Source organism: Rutidosis leptorrhynchoides, chromosome 1 (assembly GCF_046630445.1).
Source record: "Rutidosis leptorrhynchoides isolate AG116_Rl617_1_P2 chromosome 1, CSIRO_AGI_Rlap_v1, whole genome shotgun sequence".
Lineage (NCBI taxonomy): Eukaryota > Viridiplantae > Streptophyta > Magnoliopsida > Asterales > Asteraceae > Rutidosis > Rutidosis leptorrhynchoides.
Window position 1 is genome coordinate 425490722 of NC_092333.1, and position 15413 is coordinate 425506134.

Genomic DNA, 15413 nt, shown 5'->3' on the forward strand with positions numbered 1-15413 from the left:
AGAATGAGTATGCTTGGCCAAATGGAGGGGATGGGGAACAAAAGGAAACGTCGGAGTTTAATCCTGCAGAGCGAGAACAGTATAACTTGGAATGTAAGTGCTACGCGCAGTTAACTCAGGCACTATCTAAGGAAATCTTTTCCCAATTCAAAAACAGGAACAAGACCTCGCATACACTTTGACTTGCTCTTCAATCAGCCATAGAGGGTACAGCTACTTACCGTGCCACTAAGGGTAAGGTTTTGAAAGATGAATGGAGAGTATTCGCAGCTCTTCCCTCCGAGACTCTTGGGCAAACCTTAGAAAGATATCGCCTGCTGGTTGCAGAAATGACAGATTATGGAATAGACATATCAGATGATAAAGCAGTTAGAGTGTTGAAAGATGGTCTTCCTGAAAAATGGGACAACGAAATTGAAAAGATTCAGAACAGGTACATTGCATCTGGTCGTACGTTAATCCTGACAGCTTTTACATCCAAGCTGATGGAAAAGGATATTCAGGTTGAGGAAAAAAGGAAGAGACTTGGTACTTTAGCGACAGCTTCAACTGTTGGGTCATCTTCAGGAGGTCATGCTCCATTGCAAACAGCTTTCATTTCAACCAAAGCGTCACAGACCTCAGCACCACAGTCAGAGTCAGGGTATTTCAATGCAAAGTCTCAAGCACTGAAATCATCTGCTAAAATTATTGATTCCGGCGTTCTGCAACAGTCTCAATCACCAGTGATCAAGATAGATAATATCAAGAAGAGGCCTCTAGAACAGATTCAGGAGGATATGGCTCTAGCTGCTATCGTGGTTAACTCTTATAATGATATGATCAGTGGGCAGATAATAAATGGTCATATGGAGAATGAAGACTATGATCAGATAGATGAGGATGAGATAGAAATAATGGACATCCTGTATGCTATGGGTAGTGTCGTGATACGAGCAAGGAAGTATCTGAAGAGAACATGACAGAGACCTTGAGTTTGAATCGTAACACTAAATTTGGGTTTGATATGTCCAAAGTGGGATGCTTTAACTGTGATGAACTAGGTCATTTCAAGCGGACATGCACAAGACCACTCAAGACTGGTTTTCATAATCTTTTTCATAATACTTCAATTGAGGTGACTCCTGGACATGCTGGTCAGACAGTGAATAAGGAAGCAACTTCTAGTGGTCAATCTAAAGCTTTGACTACTACTTATGCTGATGAAGTGTGTGATCGGTCAATCTCAGTTGATACTGAAAAAGCTAATGTGGTTTTTGTTGGTAAGAGTGAAGCAGAAATAGAAGAAGAAAGGGTTATCAGGAGAAAATCTGGGTGTATAGGTAAAGATGATCCAGCTTGCACATTCTATGTATGCAAATGTGACGCTCGTATGAAAAGGGTTGAAGCAGTAATGAAGATGTGTCTTCGAAAGAGAATTAGTGATAAGTTGTACGATAAGTTCCGTAAAGCCAAGAATTTATCTGATCTTGAATTCACAACTGACTCTTCAGATGATGATGAATCCTCAGGAATGAGTTGTCATACAGGAACCTGGTTTAGAAAAGAACTGGCACATTTGATCAAGGGTGATGTTGAAGGTACTGATGACAAGGTAGTTACGGTGACAAGTTCGGATAATCCTGCTAAAGTTGAAGGCAAAGAAGGTTATGATGCTGATTATTCAGACAGTACAAGTTCAGAGTCAGAATCAGAATCAGAATCAGATACAGATTCGCAGGCTGGTAGAAAAGATTACGCGTTCATGGCTAACACATCCAGCAATGACAAGGTATGTAATGATTCAGATTCTTTATGTTTAAAATACACTGATCTTGAACAGGAAATAACTAGACTTGAATGTGCAGTCTCTAAGCTTAATGAGATACCTGCTACCTGTGAAACTTGTCCGAAACTTATACTTGAACTTAAGAACTTGAGTTTAGAAAAATCAGACAAATAGAAAGAACTATGATGATGCTCTCTACTACCTGAATAAGCAGAAAGAGTATGTTGATGTCATTAAGTCTTTAGAAAATCAGGTAGGTCATTTAAAATCAACTATTGTAGAAGATGAGAAAGTGATTCACCTGTATTTGAGCCAGATAGAAGCACTTAAGGCAGAAAAAGATTCATACAAGTTAAAATACGAGTCAGAGAAGGCTAGGATTGATAATTGGCAGAGAATGACATACGTGACACAAACCTTGAAACATCCCAAAAACCAAGGGATCGGCTACAATCAGGTTGCCCCACCGCTTTTAGGAGAGTTTATCAATAAACCTGTTGAGAAGAATAGGGATTCGGTTGTAGAACCAAAGTATGGTAAGCCTGAGAAAAATTATGTAGAGAGTAAAAGTGAGTCTGGTGAGGGTAAGAAGCCATTAGATGTTGTTTATGAGACGGAGTCTGACACTGATGTTGACACCGAAAAGGACGGGAAACCCTTTGTAGTTGTGACTAAAACCATTACAATTTTGAAGAATACAAATAATGAGGCAAATAGGAGTGAAAGTCAGAAGACTAAGAAAAGGAGTGTTAGTAAGCCAAAACAATCTAGGAGGAAAAACACTCAGCACACCCCTTTAAGTTTGTTAAGGATAGTAGTGCTGTGAATTCTCAGGTTGTTGATCCCAAAGCTGAACTTCCACCAAAAGGTGAGGGTTCAAATTCAGGAAGGGTAACGAAATATGTTCCACCTAATCGTCGACAGACTGTTAAACAGCAAGTCACATCACCCCCTCCAGCTAGGCAACAGAATACACTTTCGAGGAGACAGTTTTCACCTTCTAGGCGTCAATTGTTTAATGCTAATGATTTTGATAATGTTCATTGTTTTAATTGTGGGATGTTGGGACACAGGGCTATGAATTGCAAACCCATTCGACAGACACCACACAGGAAGATTGATCTTAGCCCTAAGCGTACTTTCAATAGAAGATCATCCTCACCTGTGTTAAAATCTACTTCTGTGAAATCAACTGAAACTAAAGTTTTTCAAACAAATGACTATTACAGGAAACCTTTACCAAAAAATACTGTTTGGAAACGTAAGTCAGAAGTGAAAGGTGTCTAAAATTCTGAAGGTCCTTCCGGATCTAAGGGATAATGGGTGGAATTGCCAGTGGTTGGCGTTGATGGGAAACCCACTGCCATTCGGGCATGGGTGGCCCTTTCTAACTAATCTCCTTATGTTTATGTGCAGGTCGCCTACAATCCTCGTTGTAGTACATGGATTGTTGATAGTGGGGCATCCAGGCACATGACAGGGAACTTGTCCTTACTTTCTAATGTGCAAACAGTGGATGGAGGACCAGTTTCTTTTGCAGGTAGTGAAGGAGGTTTTATTATTGCGTAGGGTGTGATTTCAAATGAGAATGTCAGCTTTGATAAGGTCAATTTTGTGGAGCAAATGTTGAACAATTTGCTTTCAGTTTCACAGGTTGCTGACAAAAAGTATACGGTTGCTTTTGATGACAAATTGTGTTATATCTTGAGAAAAGATTTCATGATTCCGGAAGACATAATTTTGATGACTGCTCCAAGGTGTAAGGATCTATATATCCTTGATATGCGAAAGGCTCATGTGAAAGCAGCTACAGGCCATCAGGCTTTGTTTCCAAAGCTACTGAGCAGGAGTCTATTACTTGGCACAAGCGTATGGGTCATCTGAGTCTAAGAAAGATGAATAATCAAGTTCATAATGGACTAGTTGATGGTGTCAATCTTAAGAGTTTTCATATTCCAGAAGGATGTCTTCCGTGTAAGAAAAGGAAACAGACAAGAAAACCTCATGCTTCCAAGAAGCATCATTCTGTTAATGTTCCTTTGGAGTTATTGCATATGGATCTTTTTAGTCCAGTTAACTGCAAGACTATCACAGGAGAGTTATACTGCTTGGTAGTTACGGATGAGTATTCTCGTTTCTCTTGGGTTGTGATGCTGAAGCATAAATCAGATACTTTCGAGCACATTAAAGTTTTGATTATGAAGCTTGAAAGTTTGTATAAGTTGAAGGTTCGAAAGATTCGTACCGACAATGGTACAGAGTTTAAGAATAACAACATGATACTGTTTTGTAATGAAAAGGGGGATACAGCAACAGTTCAGTCCTGCTTATACACCTCAGTCAAATGGGGGTAGCTAAAAGAAAGAATAGGACGTTAATTGAAACCGCAAGAACTATGCTAGCTGATGCGTTCTTACCTATTGTTTTCTGGGAAGAAGCGGTAAGCACGGCGTGTTATGTGATGAATAGAGTTCTGGTGGTGAAGAGACACGGAAAGACCTGTTATGAACTGTTACATAAGAGAAAGCCTAACATTAAGCATTTTGAACCCTTTGGTGCTCCTTGTACTATTCTAGTACGAGACACTGGAGGGAAATTCAATTCAAAGGTTGTCTCTAGTATCTTCTTGGGTTATGGAAATTCAAATAAGCGAGTGTACAATACTGAATCTAAGTGCATTGAAGAACGTTTTGAGGTTGATATTCAGCGTAACGCTCCTAATCGTGTTAGAAAAGGATTCGCATGGCAATTTGAATATGATAAATTGTTTGACTCTTTCAACGTTCCACCGGAGGCTACAGACGATGAGTTACTTACTCAGATGTTGTATGATGCTCAGAATTCCACAGAGAATATCATTTCTATTCCTTGACAGACTCAAGTTCAGACTCGAAGTTCTTATCAAAGTTCGATGCAGAGTCCGAGGCAAAGCATCCAGAGTGACCATTCTAATGCCGACCCTAATGTGGAGATTGTGTATGATACAGATGAAGATAGTCATTCAGAAGAAGATGAGGGTGTTAATCGGGCACGGTTGACAGAAGAACACTTAAATCCTCTTTATAATCAACCTCCAACTGTAACAGGGACTGAACAGCTAACTGAAGCAGGAGGAGTACGTATGTCAAATTGTGTTATCATGCCTCCAAAACGTTTAGATGATTACTATGTTGATACAAGAGGCATACCTCATATTGGAATTCCTCATGTCATGACTAATGAAGCATCTGTGTCTGAAGTTCCTAATACATCTGAGAATCTAGTAGTATGTGAGAGTCAATCATCAGCAGAAGGTGTTGAATCAGAAAGTGCGAATGTGGTAACAGCCTTCTATTCCTCGTTGAACAAGACAGGGAGAGTATTTGTGCATGCTCATTCATGTTATGTATGTCAAATTGAACCAAAAGATGCTTTTGAAGCGTTGAAATATGATGAGTGGGTTAGTGCTATGCAGGAAGAGCTGTTACAGTTTAAACACTTGAAGGTTTGGAGACTTGTCAATCCACTACATGGTTGTGAACCCTATGGTCTTCGATGGGTGTTGAAGAATAAGAAGGATGAACAGGGTATCGTGATCAGAAACAAAGCTAGGTTGGTGGTAAAGGGATATCAACAAATCCCTGAGATTGACTATGATGAGATTTTTGCTCCGGTTGCTCGACTGGAAGCAATTAGAATTTTCTTGGCTTTTGCATCTTTCATGGGTTTTAAATTATTTCAGATGGATGTGAAAAGCGCGTTTTTGTATGGAGAGATCAATGAAAGAGTGTTTGTTGAACAACCACATGGTTTCGAAGATCCTCATTTCCCAGAAAAGGTTTATCGACTTGAAAAGGCACTTTATGGTCTTCACCAAGCTCCTAGAACGTGGTATGCCACGTTGTCCAACTATATGCTTGAAAATGGTTTTAGGAGAGGTGTCATTGATCAGACACTTTTCATCAAGAAGAAGGGACAACATCTTATGTTAGTGCAGGTTTATGTTGATGATATTATCTTTTGGTCAACGGATCAGGGAATGGTTGATGAGTTTGAGAAGGTCATGCAGCGGAAGTTCAAAATGAGTTCCATGGGTACTATAAAGTTTTTCTTAGGTTTGCAGGTAGTTCAGACGGATAAAGGCATCTTCTTGCATCAGACCAAGTATGTTGCTGATATTCTGAAGTGGTTTCAAGTGGAAGCAGAAAGACCAGCTAAGACTTCGTTGTCTATAAATCATGGGATCTCACCTGATTGTGAGGGTGCTCCAGTAGATCCTACGTTATACAGGGCGATCATAGGTTCTCTAATGTATCTTACAGCCTCTCGACCAGATATTATGTTTGCGGTTTGTCTGTGTGCTCATTATCAGGAAAATCCTAATGTTCATCATATGTTCGTGGTTAAGAAGATTCTGAGGTATTTGTAAGATACACCGAGTTTAGGGTTATGATATCCTGATGGGTTTGATCTCACAGCTTATAGTGGTTCTGACTATGGCAGTTGCAAGAAAGATTTCAAATCAACGTCAGGAGGTTGTCAGTTCCTTGGTAGCAAACTAGTCACTTGGCAGTGTAAGAAGCAGACAGCAGTGGCTCAGTCCACTCGTGAAGCAGAATATATTACCTCGGCCAGCTGTACATCACAGGTTATCTGAATTCAACAGCAGCTACGAGACTACGGTTTACATATTTCTAACACTCCTATATATGTTGATAATACTGTTGCTATAGCTGTCACTAAAAATCCTGTAAATCATTCTAAAATGAAACATATAGGGATTAAATACCATTTCATTAGAGACTGATATGAGAAAAAGTTAATAGATGTAGTGCAGATAGATACTACAACTCATCGGGCTGATCTCTTTACTAAAGCTTTTGATAAACCACGCTTTGAGTTCTTGTTAAAAGAAATTGGAATTAAATTACTAACTGACGTGGTTCCTGAAACAAAGGATCCTAACACAGAGGATCCTTCCAAAGAAACTGAGTCGTGAATGCCCTAGAACTGCCTGTATAGTTTGTGTACCTTGCATAGTATTTAATAGGTCATTTGCATGCTTAATTTTCATGATAAATTTTTGTTTTCTGATAGTACTGCATCCTAGTTTGTGTTTTATTTTGTTTTTATGTTTTTGTACTGATAAAATTGAAAAGTCATAAAATTATAAAACCAGAAAATCAAATAAAAAAATTGAAAAATTTAGAAAATGAGTTGCTTATTCTATCTGTGGGGAAGTGATTGCAATACTGAACTGACATGTCTAGAGGATGATTGATAGTATATTAATAGACTTTATTGACATAACTTTAGATAGAGATGATCACAATAACAACGCGTTAATATCATGATGAGGAAATCATTGAAAGGTTTACAGCGGTTGAGGGTAGTCACCTACTTATTATTGAATATGTACTGAGAAATAATTGTTCAGAAACTCAACAGACGGTTGAGGTCTCCCCTACTACGATTTATACTCGGTAGCAAAGGATAATTTTGTGAGTCCCCAAGGTGAGCATACTTTGTCTAGAGTGCATATTTGTTTCTATTTACCTTTAATGCTTGGACCGAAAGTCAACAACATTTATGTCGGGTATCCAATGGGATGTGTTCTCTCTAGATGGGTTGAGAAGTGCAATTCTGTATCACATGCATAGAATGATTTGTACAAAGCAAAGTTATTGGGTTATAGACTTCAACATCAGAAGATTGATTTTCTGTGCAGATACCACAAAAGTCAAAGACAATGGTGAATCATCATGTACAGTTATATTTATTTTATTTATTTTGTTTACTTTTTGTAATCTAGCTTGGAGATAATTGCAACATCAGAAAATCCAAAAAAAAAAAAAAAACTGTTTTGGTTCTCAAGTTGTAAATACATTGATGCACCACATCATTGCAAGAGAATTATGGAGCAAGAATTGAACAAGATTGAAGGATTCTACAGTATTTTTGTCCGAGACATGTTTGGATGTTTAAGTTATCTACATCCGAGGGGGAGAGTTAGATTGTGTCGAATCATCAGATATAGAGAACTTAAATCATTCTGTGATATGGGATTATACCTATTGACCTGGATAGAAGGGAATATCGTCTGTAGGATACCTTAGCGTTCCATCACTCAAATATATATCACTACCATCCATCCAACATCATACATCATACGATTTCCGTTTAAGTATGGGCTTTATAGCGGCCGGTATGCGTCTTTTTAAAGTATGCAATAAATTTGAGATAAACATTGTTATCTGAAACAAAAGGTATAAGTTTAAGGTAGAAGCTCATGGTTGACAGGGTTGCTAGAAACATCGTGAGATGGTTCTGTTCAATCAAATTGAAAGTACATTGAGGTGATAAGAGGACAGCGTCAATATATTTGTGCTCAATTGTTCTACCTGAAACATCGTGTGATCTCAAATAAGGACTGACTTTGTGATCAAAAACTAACATTGTAAGATGTTAAAGTAATTAATCTAAGAGACGGAGATTTAAGATGCAATTTAATCAATAGAAATAAAAATATAATAATGTACAGATTAATTAAGTTGCTATAAAAATGAAAGTACATATATATGCTATACATATGTAATATTATATATTGTAATATATAAATATTAAAGAATCAATGAATTATATAATTGGTAGATATGATATGACAAATGATAATACATTATATGTAATTACAAATTAAGGAATAATTGTTATATTAATATTATTAGCACTATTATTATTGATATTAATATTAATATTTGTATCATTAATATAATTATATAAAGTATATATGAAATTTGACATGTACAAGAATTATTATTAATATTAGTATTATTATCATTATTAATTCTATTGATATTATTATTATCTGCTTCATTAATATTAGATATTAAAATTTGTATAACTAATGTCATTATGATTCTTTATATATTTAATATACAGATATATAGAAATATGAAATTTGATATATGTTATTATATTATCAAAATTATTAATATTATTATTATCAACAATATTATGATAAGTAGAATTATTATTAGTATTAATAAACATATTATTATTATCGTTTTATTATGATTATTGTTAGTAAACTTATTAAAATTATCAATTTTATGATTCTTACTATCACTACTATTTATAATTATTATTAATACAATTATTATTATTATTGATATTATTATTATTATTATTATTATTATTATTATTATTATTATTATTATTATTATTATTATTATTATTATTATTATTATTATTATTATTAGTATTTTGAAATTTCTATTAATAATTTTATTATAATTAATACTAGTACTTTATTATTAATAACGTTATAAATATTAAAGTTTATGGATTATATATAATAAAATATATAAACAGATTTATATAAATACTTATAGATATATATATAAAATACAGTTATACATATATAAAGATATATATACTGATATATAAATATTTCAATACATTATATACATATATAAATACAGAAGAGTACGTATTCGATTCTCCATCGTTTTCTAGCTGTAGTGATTTGTTTTCCTGTCCATTTAATCGTACAAATCAGAATCTCTATCATAGGAACCATCCAAAAATCAGTTACCCATTCTTTTTTCCCTTTTATTTTTATTTATTTATTTATGATTCTGATAGTGAAGGTGTCGATTAAATTCTCTATAAAACAAGGGAATTACTCAGAGTTGTTATCACATTCAATCAACAGTATATTCCCAATATCATTATTCGCTTACAACTGATTACATTGATTTAATTTTTAAAACAGAAACAGAATGCTAAACCAAACGACTCTGTTCTTGGTTCAAATTTTTCAAAACTCGTTTTTGTATTAAACTTCAAAATCTAGTAATGCAGCCTTGTTAAGATTATTTTACTTCAACTATCTGCAAAAGCTAAACATCCAATTCATCTTATCGAGTTTTAATTTTGAGGTTAAACATAAGATTCAAAAAGTCAAAAAATCTGTTCTTTGTGAAATTCGAATTTATTGTTATGTTTTTAGATTAATTGACGATTTGAAAAGTTTCTAGGAATGGTTTGAAATCTATTTCATATAGAACTCTGTAACTAAAACGAGTTTAAAATCAAAATCATGTTTTTTTTTCTTTTCATGTTCGCTGCACAGCAGCATTTTTTTTTTTCAATCCCTTTAAATACTAATTATATTCTATACCCATTTTAAATCCTTAGACTAATAAAGTAATTCATTATTACTTGATTTTGATTACGGATCAAATTAAATCTGTTGAAGATGAAGAAGAAATAAGAACACAGAAAAAGACGGGTTATGTTTATATTTTTGGGTAGAATTCCAGAAAAATGTAAATGGCTGAATGGTTGTGTGGGTGTTTATGTGAACGAGAGGTCTCGGGTTCGAGTCCCGTCTGGAGCATTTCTTTTTACTCAAAGCTTTTAAGGGTATACATAAGTTCTTTTATTATTATTATTATTATTATTATTATTATTATTATTATTATTATTATTATTATTATTATTATTATTATTATTATTATTATTATTATTAGTTGTTATGATTATTATTATTAGTTATTAATGTTATAATTATTAATTGTTATAATTATTATTGTTATTGGTGTTATTATTATTATTATTATTATTATTATTATTATTATTATTATTATTATTAATATTATTATTATTATTATTATTATTATTATTATTATTATTATTATTATTATTATTATTAGTAGTATTATTATTAAGATCACCATTATTATAATTATCAATATTGTTATTATTAGTATTATATCTATTATTATTATTATTATTATTATTATTATTATTATTATTATTATTATTATTATTATTATTATTATTATTATTATTATTATTATAATTATTAATTATGATATTACAATTAAATTTAAAACTTTAAAATTATTATCATGAATATGTTTATTATTATTATTATTATTATTATTATTATTATTATTATGAAAGTAATATAAATTATTATCATTTTCGTAAATATTAGTATTAATTTCTTTTTATAATTAATAGAAGTGTTAATATTGACATAAGTAATATTATTATCACGAGTATTATTATTATGTACGTACTAAAATCAGTATCATGACTATCATTAACTGTAAAATCAATATTGTTACAAGTATTATTATTAATATCACTATTATTATTGCTATGAGTCTTGTTATAATTATTATTATAAGTAATGTTATTATTAATCAAATACAACTTTTAATTACTATATTTTTATGTATATAAACAAAAAATATACTTATAAGTAATAATATATATAAGTATGAATATATTATATTTTTATATAAATATTTATATAAAACAAATTAGGTATTTTTAATATATATATATATATATATGTATATATAACTATATAAATAATAATTATTTTTAAATATATCTACAAATTAAATAAATAATATATAAAGTTATAATATATGAAATTGTTCGATTACAAGTATATGTTTTAATATATATATATATATATATATATATATATATATATATATATATATATATATATATATATATATATGAATGATATAGGTTCGTGAATCCAAGTCCAACCCTGCATTGTTCAGTTTCGTCGTATGAATATTTTTACTACAAAATATTGGATAGTGAGTTTCATTACTCCCTTTTTAATGCTTTTGCAATATATATTTTTGGGACTGAGAATACATGCGCTGCTTTTATAAATGTTTGATGAAATAGACACAAGTACTCGAAAATTACATTCTATGGTTGGATTATCGAATCGAATATCACCCTTTTAGCTTGGTAGCCTAAGAATTAGGGAACAGACACCCTAATTGACGCGAATCCTAAAGGTAGATCTACGGGCACTAACACCCCCATACTGGAAAATGGTATGCTTTAGTACTTCGAGTTATTATTAATACAGATGGATTTCTGTTTTGGGGATATTCTATATGCATTTTGTTAATGTCGGTTACCAGGTGTTCAATCCATATGAATGATTTTTAAACACTTGCGAGTGTATGATTATTGAATAAAGGAAATCTTGTGGTCTATTAAAATTATGGAAATGATTGATTTCGATAAACTAATGAACTCACCAACCTTTTGGTTGTCACTTTAAAGCATGTTTATTCTCAGGTATGAAAGAAATGAAAGAAATCTTCGGTTGTGCATTTGCTCATTTTAGAGATATTACTTGGAGTCATTCATGACATATATTTCAAAAGACGTTGCATTCGAGTCGTTGAGTTCATCAAGATTATTATTAAGTCAATTATAGTTGGATATATTATGAAATGGTATGCATGTCTGTCAACTTTCGATGTAAATGAAAGTTTGTCGTTTAAAAACGAATGCAATGTTTGTAAAATGTATCATATAGAGGTCAAATACCTCGCGATGTAACCAAATGTAATGTATTCGTCCAGATGGATTAGGACGGGTCGTTAAACGCATCATCTAGCATAGTTTTTGCGGTTTCAATTAACGTCCTATTCTTTCTTTCAGCTACCCCATTTGACTGAGGTGTATAAGTAGGACTAAACTGTTTCTGTATCCCCTTTTCATTACAAAACAGTATCATGTTGTTATTCTTAAACTCCGTACCATTGTCGGTACGAATCTTTCGAACCTTCAACTTATATAAACTTTCAAGCTTCATAATCAAAACTTTAATGTGCTCGAAAGTTTCTGATTTATGCTTCAGCATCACAACCCAAGAGAAACGAGAATACTCATCCGTAACTACCAAGCAGTATAACTCTCCTGTGATAGTCTTGCAGTTAACTGGACCAAAAAGATCCATATGCAATAACTCCAAAGGAACATTAACAGAATGATGCTTCTTGGAAGCATGAGGTTTTCTTGTCTGTTTCCCTTTCTTACACGGAAGACATCCTTCTGGAATATGAAAACTCTTAAGATTGACACCATCAACTAGTCCATTATGAACTAGATTATTCATCTTTCTTAGACTCAGATGACCCATACGCTTGTGCCAAGTAATAGACTCCTGCTCAGTAGCTTTGGAAACAAAAGCCTGATGGCCTGTAGCTGCTTTAACATGAGCCTTTCGCATATCAAGGATATATAGATCCTTACACCTTGGAGCAGTCATCAAAATCATGTCTTCCGGAATCACGAAATCTTTTCTCAAGATATAACACAATTTGTCATCAAAAGCAACCGTATACTTTTTGTCAGCAACTTGTGAAACTGAAAGCAAATTGTCCGACATTTGCTCCACAAAACTGACCTTATCAAAGCTGACATTCTCATTTGAAATCACACCCTGCGCAGTAATAAAACCTCCTTCACTACCTGCAAAAGAAACTGGTCCTCCATCCACTGTTTGCACATTAGAAAGTAAGGACAAGTTCCCTGTCATGTACCTGGACGCCCCACTATCAACAATCCATGTACTGCAACGAGGATTGTAGGCGACCTGCACATAAACATAAGGAGATTAGTTAGAAAGGGCCACCCATGCCCGAATGGAAGTGGGTTTCCCATCAACGCCAACCACTGGCAATTCCACCCATTGTCCCTTAGATCCGGAAGGACCTTCAGAATTTTGGACAACTTTCACTTCTGACTTACGTTTCCAAACAGTATTTTTTGGTAAAGGTTTCCTGTAATAGTCATTTGTTTGAAAAAATTTAGTTTCAGTTGATTTCACAGAAGTAGATTTAAACACAGGTGAGGATGATCTTCTATTGAAAGTACGCTTAGGGTTAAGATCAATCTTCCTGTGTGGTAAGAAGGTAAGAAGGTGTTTGAAGAGATGTGGTTACGCTGGTGATATAACCAAGGCTGTGAAACGTACTAAGCTCCCAAGGCAGTACAGATACTTTACATATGTTCTTCTAAGGTGTTTGAGCCCGATGCAGGGTGGTTTCGATGAGATGACTGCAAAATATAGTTCTATCTTTGTTGCGTTGGTCTTGAATGATGATTTTAACTTTTCTCAAGTTATATTTGATGGAATGGTTCTGAATGTTAAAAGGAAGGTACATCTGGTGTTTCCGAGGTTTCTTCAGATTATGCTCGAGAAGCAAGTTCAAGGGTTAGTGAAAATTCCTCATGATGAACTGAAGCAGAATCATTTGAATGATCAGTCCTTCAATAGGTTTTTGCAGAACATGGTTGAGGTTCCAGAGAAGAGGTTGATCGGTCATCTGGCTGATGAAAAGTACGTGTGTCCAGAAGGTTTATGCTGCCGACATGAAAATAGTACTTCTGGAGATGAGACCGATATTACTATCGAAGGAGAGGAAGAGGTAAATTAGCCTCCACCGAAGCACACTGGTCCTCGATTAGTTGATGAAGAGGATGTGACTGCGCTTGATGACAGTCAAGTTGATTTGGTTAAAAGAAAGTTAGCTGAAGCTCCTAAGGTGTCAACCAGACAAAGACAGAAGCGTTTGAAGATCTTGGTTAAGGACGAAAGTTCATCTTCTACAACAAAATCACAACAGAAGGTTGCTCCGACTGTTCAAGCTACTGGTGATGCTCGTGGTTCTACACAAGTGCCACCCACTCAACAACAACAAACTCATCTACTCAACAAGTCCAAACTACTCAGCGTCCTGAAGGAGTTACATGTGATCTGACAGGAATAGTTAATTGGCAATTGATTCAGTTGACTGCTGATTTTGCAAAATTTCAAAAGGCTGCTGATGAAGATAAGCAAAGAAGGGAACCTGAAATATCGACGTTGAGGGAGTTAGTTGATCGACAACAGTTGAAAATTGAGGAACTTGAGAAAAATGTTGGAAGTCAGGCTGGAGAAATTTTGACTCTTCAGACTCAAAATCAAGAATTGACTGAGAGGTTAAATGAATGGGAGAAGAAGATAGTGATTGAAGAAGAGGAGCAGGGTCCAGATCCTTTTGCTACCCTAGGTAATGAGGAGGACATGGCAGTTGAGATTGCTAAAGGTTACACTGAGGATCACCCACTGTACGTAACTCCACTTCAAGTAATAATAGTTTCTGAAGTTTTAGCTATGCAGGATCGTCTTAATCACACTACTGTTTACACTGATTTAGAAGAAGGGGAGATCCCTCCGGATCTTACCGAGACTGAACGGGAATTGATGGAGCGTCTAGAGCGACAAGCTAAGGAATCTGCTGACGCTGCATCAAAGGCGTCGACTGAAGCTTCGACTTCAGGGGCTCATAATTTTGATGATGAGGTGAGTGATATAGAAGTTGTTGATGAAAGTGATAATAGTTTTGATGAAGTGATTATTGAGGATGAGCCGACAGAGCCGTATCCAAGTTATGAAGGTTTTGCTGATAATGATCTTCAAACTTTTGCTCATTACTTTCAAATGAATGATGAACTTTTGGATAGAAAGTACAAGGAAAAAGAACAGAAAGAACAAGAAAGTGTGTTACCGGAAGGGTTTTTGCCGGTGAAAATCAACAAAGAAAAGGTTGAAGTTTTGGAAGAAGAATGGAAGATTTTCATGCGAATTAGGCAGTATGTTATGAAGCCTAAGGTGGAGCCGCAGTTTTTAAAGTTTATCGAGCACTGTGAAAGTTTACGTGCTAAGGGAAAGATAATAGCCTGGGCTTATATAAAAGAATTTGATATATATGCGATCAAGAAAGAACACGGAGTGGATTATATCAAGTATGCATACGATTTCAAATCGTTACCATATTTTGAG